This window comes from Leguminivora glycinivorella, chromosome 26 (assembly GCF_023078275.1).
Source record: "Leguminivora glycinivorella isolate SPB_JAAS2020 chromosome 26, LegGlyc_1.1, whole genome shotgun sequence".
Classification (NCBI taxonomy): domain Eukaryota; kingdom Metazoa; phylum Arthropoda; class Insecta; order Lepidoptera; family Tortricidae; genus Leguminivora; species Leguminivora glycinivorella.
Window position 1 is genome coordinate 8603369 of NC_062996.1, and position 8930 is coordinate 8612298.

The following is an 8930-nucleotide window of genomic DNA, read 5'->3' on the forward strand; positions in this document are numbered from 1 at the left end:
TCACTCAAGTACTCATCAAAACAAGTCCGATGACGAAAACAGCGCTTGCCTATGTTACACCAAACCCGCGTTCCCCTGGGAAAAGCCAGGGTTCAGCATCAGCTCTACCTTGGTTACTGCTCACTCAAGTACTCACCAAGACAAGTCCGGTGACGAAAACAGCGTTTGCCTATGTTGCACGAAACCCGAGTTCCCTTAGGAATAGCCAGGGTTCAGCATCAGCTCTACCTTGGTTACTGCTCACTCAAGTACTCATCAAGACAAGTTCGATGACGAAAACAGCGCTTGCCTATGTTACTCCAAACCCGCGTTCCCCTAGGAATAGCCAGGGTTCAGCATCAGCTCTACCTTGGTTACTGCTCACACAAGTACTCACCAAGACAAGTCCGGTGAAGAAAACAGCGCTTGCCTATGTTACTCCAAACCCGCGTTCCCCTGGGAAAAGCCAGGGTTCAGCATCAGCTCTACCTTGGTTACTGCTCACTCAAGTACTCACCAAGACAAGTCCGGTGAAGAAAACAGCGCTTGCCTATGTTACTCCAAACCCGAGTTCCCCTGGGAAAAGCCAGGGTTCATCATCAGCTCTACCTTGGTTACTGCTCACTCAAGTACTCATCAATACAAGTCCGATGAAGAAAACAGCGTTTGCCTATGTTGCACGAAACCCGAGTTCCCTTAGGAGTAGCCAGGGTTCAGCATCAGCTCTACCTTGGTTACTGCTCACACAAGTACTCATCAAAACAAGTCCGATGACGAAAACAGCGCTTGCCTATGTTACACCAAACCCGCGTTCCCCTGGGAAAAGCCAGGGTTCAGCATCAGCTCTACCTTGGTTACTGCTCACTCAAGTACTCATCAAGACCAGTCCGATGACGAAAACAGCGTTTGCCTATGTTGCACGAAACCCGAGTTCCCTTAGGAATAGCCAGGGTTCAGCATCAGCTCTACCTTGGTTACTGCTCACTCAAGTACTCATCAAGACAAGTTCGATGACGAAAACAGCGCTTGCCTATGTTACTCCAAACCCGCGTTCCCCTAGGAATAGCCAGAGTTCAGCATCAGCTCTACCTTGGTTACTGCTCACACAAGTACTCACCAAGACAAGTCCAGTGAAGAAAACAGCGCTTGCCTATGTTACTCCAAACCCGCGTTCCCCTGGGAAAAGCCAGGGTTCAGCATCAGCTCTACCTTGGTTACTGCTCACTCAAGTACTCACCAAGACAAGTCCGGTGAAGAAAACAGCGCTTGCCTATGTTACTCCAAACCCGCGTTCCCCTGGGAAAAGCCAGGGTTCAGCATCAGCTCTACCTTGGTTACTGCTCACTCAAGTACTCATCAATACAAGTCCGATGAAGAAAACAGCGTTTGCCTATGTTGCACGAAACCCGAGTTCCCTTAGGAGTAGCCAGGGTTCAGCATCAGCTCTACCTTGGTTACTGCTCACACAAGTACTCATCAAGACAAGTCCGATGACGAAAACAGCGCTTGCCTATGTTACTCCAAACCCGCGTTCCCCTAGGAATAGCCAGGGTTCAGCATCAGCTCTACCTTGGTTACTGCTCACTCAAGTACTCATCAAAACAAGTCCGATGACGAAAACAGCGCTTGCCTATGTTAAACCAAACCCGCGTTCCCCTGGGAAAAGCCAGGGTTCAGCATCAGCTCTATCTTAGGAACTGCTCACCCAATTAACTCATCAAGGCGAGTTGGATGACGAAAACGGCTTGTTTTTATGTTGGCAATTAACGTTTTCAATGTGTAATGTTAATGGTTAATTGTATTGATTTTCGCCCAACACTGTATATTTACATGCATACATACATATTTACATAATTATATTCATACATACATACCTACATACATTCATACATACCTACATACATTCATACGTACGAACGTACATACTGATCTATGGGCGACGATGATCATTTACCATCAGGCGATCCATCACTTCCTTGTCTCCCAGTTCATTAAAAATAATTTCTAGCCGTGTTCTACTTTTATCCAACGAAAACATGTTTCGTTGCAAAATTAAAAATGGGGCGCATAGTGCGGAGTGGCAACAGCGCATTTTCCTTCCTGTTCTTACAATAGCTTAGATTCATAATCCTGTCTCTTTTACGCAAGGCTCGACTACGCTTTAACAAAAGGGAAAGCCTTATAAATAGCGCTTAAAATAAGGGTAACCCTTATTAAAGGCTTGCAAGCCGTATCGGATAGCGCTAAGCCAATGCACAGGGCTAGCTTTATTGTTTTGCTTAGTTTTTTGTAAGGGCTAGTCAAATGAATGGGCTTGCAGTTCGAAAGGGAGAGTCTCTCGATTGGGTCGTCCTTACGTTAGGGATTCCCAATGAAAGGCTTGTAGCGCGGAAGGGTAATTATATTTCCTCGCTTCATTGTTCGATATAATTATTAAATTTACATTATTGTAGTTTATTTAATCTACTGGCAACATATTGCACGCTTATTTTAGAGATTTATAAAAAATAAGTATTTCAATTGGCTCTAAACCAACATATTGCACGCTTATTTTAGAGATTTATAAAAAATAAGTATTTCAATTGGCTCCCCCCCACCCTCAGGTCGGTGTCAACCGGCGGTGGGATCCTCATTATTTTTTCGTGCACGGCAACAGACGCACGCGTCTACTGCACTATCTTTTGATACTAAGTTTATCTTGGTCGTTGGCAATGCCAAAGCGTAAAACGCACTGACCAAGAAAAACAGTGTATCATCATCTACGGATGATCACACAACGCGTACTTTTAACAAGACGCGAGCCTGGGGGTTGACCGTGAGTCAACACGAAGGCAGCCGGGGGGTTGACCGTGAGTCAACACGAAGGCATAACTCATGTAAGACATGGTGATTCTATTACGAACACATGTTGATATGAACATTAGTTACTGAATGTTATCCGCGAGATAACACTAAGTAAGACGCGCATTCGCGCATATGGGTGAAATCTACACTGAGAGAAATTTGCATTGTGGATTTAACAAGTTCGACTTGTTGCGGTTTATCCGTTTGAATCAGCCAAACGTATGTTTAAAACAATATGTGTCAGGTTGTTTTTATAAAATCGACTTGTTGATTCAAATGACAAGTAGCTTGTTGTTTGAACCAAAAAGCACGTAGGTGCTATTTTAACCAAAAAATTTGTTGAACGAACATGAAACTGGTTGTATTTTCTCTCAGTGTACCCACAATTTTGGTACTATTTTTATTTTAGTTTTTATAAAACTAAATTATGGCTTGGTTTTTGTTCTGTTCAGAAAGCATCGTTGCTTTCTCGAACAAGAAGTCACGGAGACCGAAATGGTACATTCCGGACAACCAACTCGATTACCAGGACTCGAATTCTCCATACATCGAGAATGTTCCGGAGATCTTACCTGAAGACGCAACACCCTGCGGGTACGGCGCCAGGCTCAACTCCTGAAAATTCAGCTCCAAAAGTACCTGATTTGGACCCAGACCTGGTTACCGTGTTTAGGTGAGGCTATATACCGAACATACACCCATACTTGGGGAAAAATTCACGGTAACTTAGCCTCCCCTTGGCTATCATTAGTCCGCAAGGGTTTACCAAATATTTGAAGGATAAGATATTAAAAGAATACCTTATCTCCGAAAATTGTACGCATTTAGATGCTTCATGCAGAAATTTCTGCGGCCATTACAGCCATGCTGTTTGTGGCAGCTGCCAGTTGGGTGTAGGCATTACAGCCATAAACCGAGCTATTACTGTTCTATTGACGTCTGATGATATATAAGATCACTGCTATCAAGCTGTTAAGCGACAGTTGTCGCATCTTATCAGACTTGCATTATTGCAAAACCCAAGCACGTACAAGGCTTGTCACACCCAGGTTATAAAAACCCTTCTTGACCATAATTCAAGATGCGGGCGATTTACTCTATGGAAGTAAACTCCCGGAAAACATAAAAGCCTCAAAAGTAATTGAGAAACAATGGCTACAGATAAAAAAGTCTGTATATTCGGGAAAGAGCAACACGGCTCCATCAACTTCGACAACAACGTCGGCGCGCAACCAATACCAGTTTCAGGGAAATGGGTCAGGCCTTCCAGAGAAAGGGCAGCAGTCAACCAACCCCGAACCCTCCAGCTAGACCAGCGGGCCAGGGCAAGCCCCGTGCCACTCCTCAACAATGAGTCAGTTACCTCACGCTGGTAAAATAAAATATTTTTTATGATTGCTGGTCAAAAATAACATCAAATGAAGTTATTTTAGATTCGCTTAAAAACGGTTGCTCTGTAACTTTTGAACGTCCGGTTTTTCAAGCCGTTGTACCCCAAAAATAAATTGGAGTAGTGGAAAAGCCGTTATGGAGGTACGTCCAAAATTTAATTCAGCTGGATGCAGTTGTCCCTTGCATCTCACAGCATGACCAGTTTATTTCGAGACCGTTTTTGTCACAAAAATCTATGACACCAAACGTTTTATTCCAAATCTCGAAAAGCTGAACAAATTTATTCCTAGAGAACATTTCAAAATGGAAAACCACAGACTAACTGTTAAGCTTATACTTACCAACAGGTAGCTTCATGGCTACAGTTGATTTGAAGGAAGCTTACCCACTGATTCTTATTGCGAGACATTGCCGCAAATATCTGAGCGTCCATTTTGAAGATGAAAACCCTAGTTTATTAACTTAAATGAATTTACGGCTTTGTCTTATGGTCTTTTTTAGCGCGGTATTTTATGTGTCGGGTACTCTTATGTAGAGTGTTTACGAAACGTAAACGTTAACCCTGTGCGTTAACCTACTAGAATGCTTGTGCTTTGTCATAAACTATACTAATAGGACATTAAAACCGCGACAGGTTTGTCGAGACTTAGGTTTTATGTTCAAACTCAGTCGATTTTTTTTACTTACGGGAAAAACGAAAGAAAATCAACGTGATGGTTAGAAAATCTCTGTCACTACACTCTTGTTCCGTTAGAGAATTATCTCAACTGATCGGAGTACTTATTGACGCATGCCCTGCAGCTAAATTTGGGTGGCTATATACTAAAATTCTAGAACGCCAAAAATTTCTAGCCTTGCAACGCGACCCAAACTATAGTAAGAAAATTAAATTACCGAAACTAATATTAAATGATCCGAACTGGGGGATGAATATTATATTCTCTTGCACACGGAGCGTCGAGATCCGAGGAAAAAGCTTTCCACATAAACCATTTGGAAATGTTAGCAGTATGTTTACCTCTTAATATTTCTCTAATGACCGTCGTTGTGACTGTTTTATATTAATTCGTATAGACAATACGAAAGCTATAACTGATATAAGCGATGAAAATCGCATGGGCAGCGTTCAATTTCGAAATTTGAACGACCCTTTCAGACGGATTTGGCAGTGGTGCGAAGAAGCGAAACCTTTGGTTTTTTTTTGCATCGTATATAAATATTAAATATACGAAAGACATTATATATTATAGAAGTGATACCCGGTCTGTATCATGAAATGTGAATCTCGATACTGAATGGGAACTATCTCATGAAGCGTTTATACTGCTACGCATAATGTATACTGCTGGTGAGCCTGATGTTGATCTTTCTCTTCTCGCTCCAATGTCAAATGTACACTTACTTATCATGGTGGAAATACCCAGATGCATCAGCTGTAGATGCTTTTACACTAGACTTTTATAGTTTCCCTCCATTGCCGATCATTTTAAAATCTTTAAAAAAGATAATCTATGACAAAGTAACAGGAAGTTTAGCTTCCCCGTCTGGCAATCCCAAGCGTAGTTTCCTTTGTTAATGTCACTAGTAAAATCCGATATTATTTACATGAGCCCCGAAGAACATAAGGCCTGTTATGATCACAGCACCAGGAATCCGTTCCACGAGCGCCTTTTCCTGGGTGCAGCGGTGCTCTCCGGTAAAGGTTATCTGAGGAAACTTCATGTGATCGCATCTATTTCTAAAAATACCATTCAGCAATATAACGTTTCGTTTAAACGTGATTTAAACTATGGTGGACATTTTGATCACAGCAGGATCGTCATATTATGGATCCATAAACAATCATAAGGTCAGCATTATCCCTGTTTCTCAGGACCAAAAAAAAAAAAAAAAAACAGAACATATTAAACGTTTGTTTAAAATGAGAACGCATATTTAAAATGAGACCTAATTTTCCAAAATATCCCACTCCAAAATATACTCACTCTTGGGATCCAAAAATAGTATTGGATTACATTGATGAATGGTATCCAAATACGACTATATCTTTAGAGCAGATTACCTAGGTACTAAAAAGCTTGTCGTATTATTGGCATTATGCACTGCCCATCGCGTGCCAACATTCTTACTGATTAAATGAGTGAATATACACTACCCAAATGGGGTAAAAATTATCGTGTCAGATATAACCATCTGCCCCGACATACTTATACTGTTCCTTTCGTACCTTAAAGAAACGTGTCGCGCGACTTCGGTCCTTCGCGAGTATCTCACTCTAACAAGCAATAAAAGGCCTCCGAACTCAGAACACCTCTTATTAACTGCGAAGCGCCCTCACAGGGACGCGATGGCACAGTCAATAAGCAGGTGGATAAAACAAGTACTAGCGGAGATCGGGATGGACGTGGCAACATTTAGTGCACACAGGCACTCGCCATGCTACCACGTCTACTGCCGTTTCGGCATGGGTCAATGTTTGACATTATCAGAAAAACTGCGGGTTGGACCTCAACCTCGCAAATATTTCCTAAATTCTGCCATCGTCAAATAGTTGACGAAGACCTATTGGCAAGATCAGTTTGCTATAATTAATTATGAACTGTGTTACTGAATAAGACTGATTTTGTGTATAAATTACATAATTATGTAATTGCTAGTTGTTTAGTAATAATTATGTAACAAAATTTAATGATAAATATTTAATTTTGTTTTCACAATTGGCATCCGCAAAACTTTGTCTCTAAACAACTACAATAATGTAAACTTAATAATTATATCGAACAATGAAGCGAGGAAATATAATATATGATCAAACGAGCTTCGCAAGCGAAGTTCGATCGATATTATATGACTCGCTTCATTGGAAGATATAATTACCCTCCCTCCCGATACACCCAGATTCCAAAGTTTTGCTTAGAATAATCTCTGAAAATAATGAGGATCCCACCGCCGGTTGACACCGACCTGAGGGTGGGGGGGGGAAGGTTTAGAGCCAATTGAAATACTTATTTTTTATAAATCTCTAAAATAAGCGTGCAATATGTTGCCAGTAGATTAAATAAACTACAATAATGTAAACTTAATAATTATATCTTCCAATGAAGCGAGTCATATAATATCGATCGAACTTCGCTTGCGAAGCTCGTTTGATCATATATAATAGTCTTTGAAGGAGCCTAGAGAGGGACAGAAGAAACACGTCCAAATCATCGCGTAGTTAGTACTTCTAGTCTAAGATACAGGGTTGCCCAAAAATATGTTGATAATCTGTTTAACAGTTTTTTTTTTCTTCAAAAAAATATAATAGGCTAGTTTCCTACTAGTCAAATCAGCTTCTTTTTAAGAACTATCTAAACGATTTTCAAATATGGAATTAATATGAAATACCGAGGAGTGACATCACGGTCAATTCATTTACTTTATATCTTTCTCTTTGACTTATTAAATAGAAATTATGTTTAAAAATAACTACTGTCCATATTTTCCTTCTAATTATTTAGTGCTTTATTACGCGCTCTGCATAAAGTATTTTTAGGAAATTGTCAAGTGAATTTCCTTTTTAAATTTTCCTGTTGTCTCGTTGAAGGTTACTTATACTTAGCAGAATTTTATATACAGGGTGTCCCGCGACTACGGGACACGAAGGGAAATATCTTAAATATTACTGATAGGGTATTTTGCTGACATCCCATATACGCATACAGGGTGGTTACCATGACGTGCTAAAGCCGTTCAGTTTAGGTTGAGAGAGAGGGACGGAGCTATGTAACTGCTATAGCTGTGTCCCTTTCTCTCAACCTAAACTGAACGGCTTTAGTACGTCATGGTAACCCCCGTGGTATACAGCATATTTTTGGGCGGACTTTAACTGACCTGGTTCTTTAACCTTTCGAGTTTGTTATTTTTGATTCAATATAACTAAGTCTCAGAGAGTTTTAGTCATATTCATATTTTAGTCAGTACGATTGTTATACTGTTATTACTGGTACGCAGTCATGAGTATAATTTAGTAATTTATGATATGTATTTAAATTATTTCCACAAATGAAAAGATTTTGCTTGAATATTTAATATTAAATGTCAAAATGTCTGACATGACAATAGTTATTTGTTTTACAAGGGGGCAAAGTTGTTGTTTAACCGCACATGCCAATATTGATACCCGAGCAAGCGAAAGATTCCAATATTGAACCGCGAGCGTAGCGAGTGGTTCAAAAAGTGGAATCTTGAGCGTTGCGAGGGTATCAAGGCACGAAGGTTAAACAAACTTTTCCACCGAGTGAAACACAAAGTTTTTCACCACACCAACACTATGAAAATATGAACTGTAAAACATCAAAATAAATAAAATACTTCAATTTATTTAACGTTTATGATTCAAAATCATCATTTATACGTGAATTCCAACACTCAGCTTTAGAAATCAAGTTAAAATTTGTATGAAATTACTTTTTTGCACTCTTGTGGATAAAATTCAATTTTGCTATCTGCTTTCGAATAGCAAAGAAAGCCTTTATCAGTTGGTGTGGTGAAAATTTTTTTATTTTTTATTTGATTAAATCCTGAATAGCTAAGGCAAATGCAAAACAGCCTGACTGATGTGAAAATGAAATCTTAGTGAAAGTCGAGTAGGCCCTTTAGTAATTTTATATAGCAATTTATAATGTTAGAAAGATTCTTAGCACCTTATTCATAAAAAAGTTCCTGAACTGATT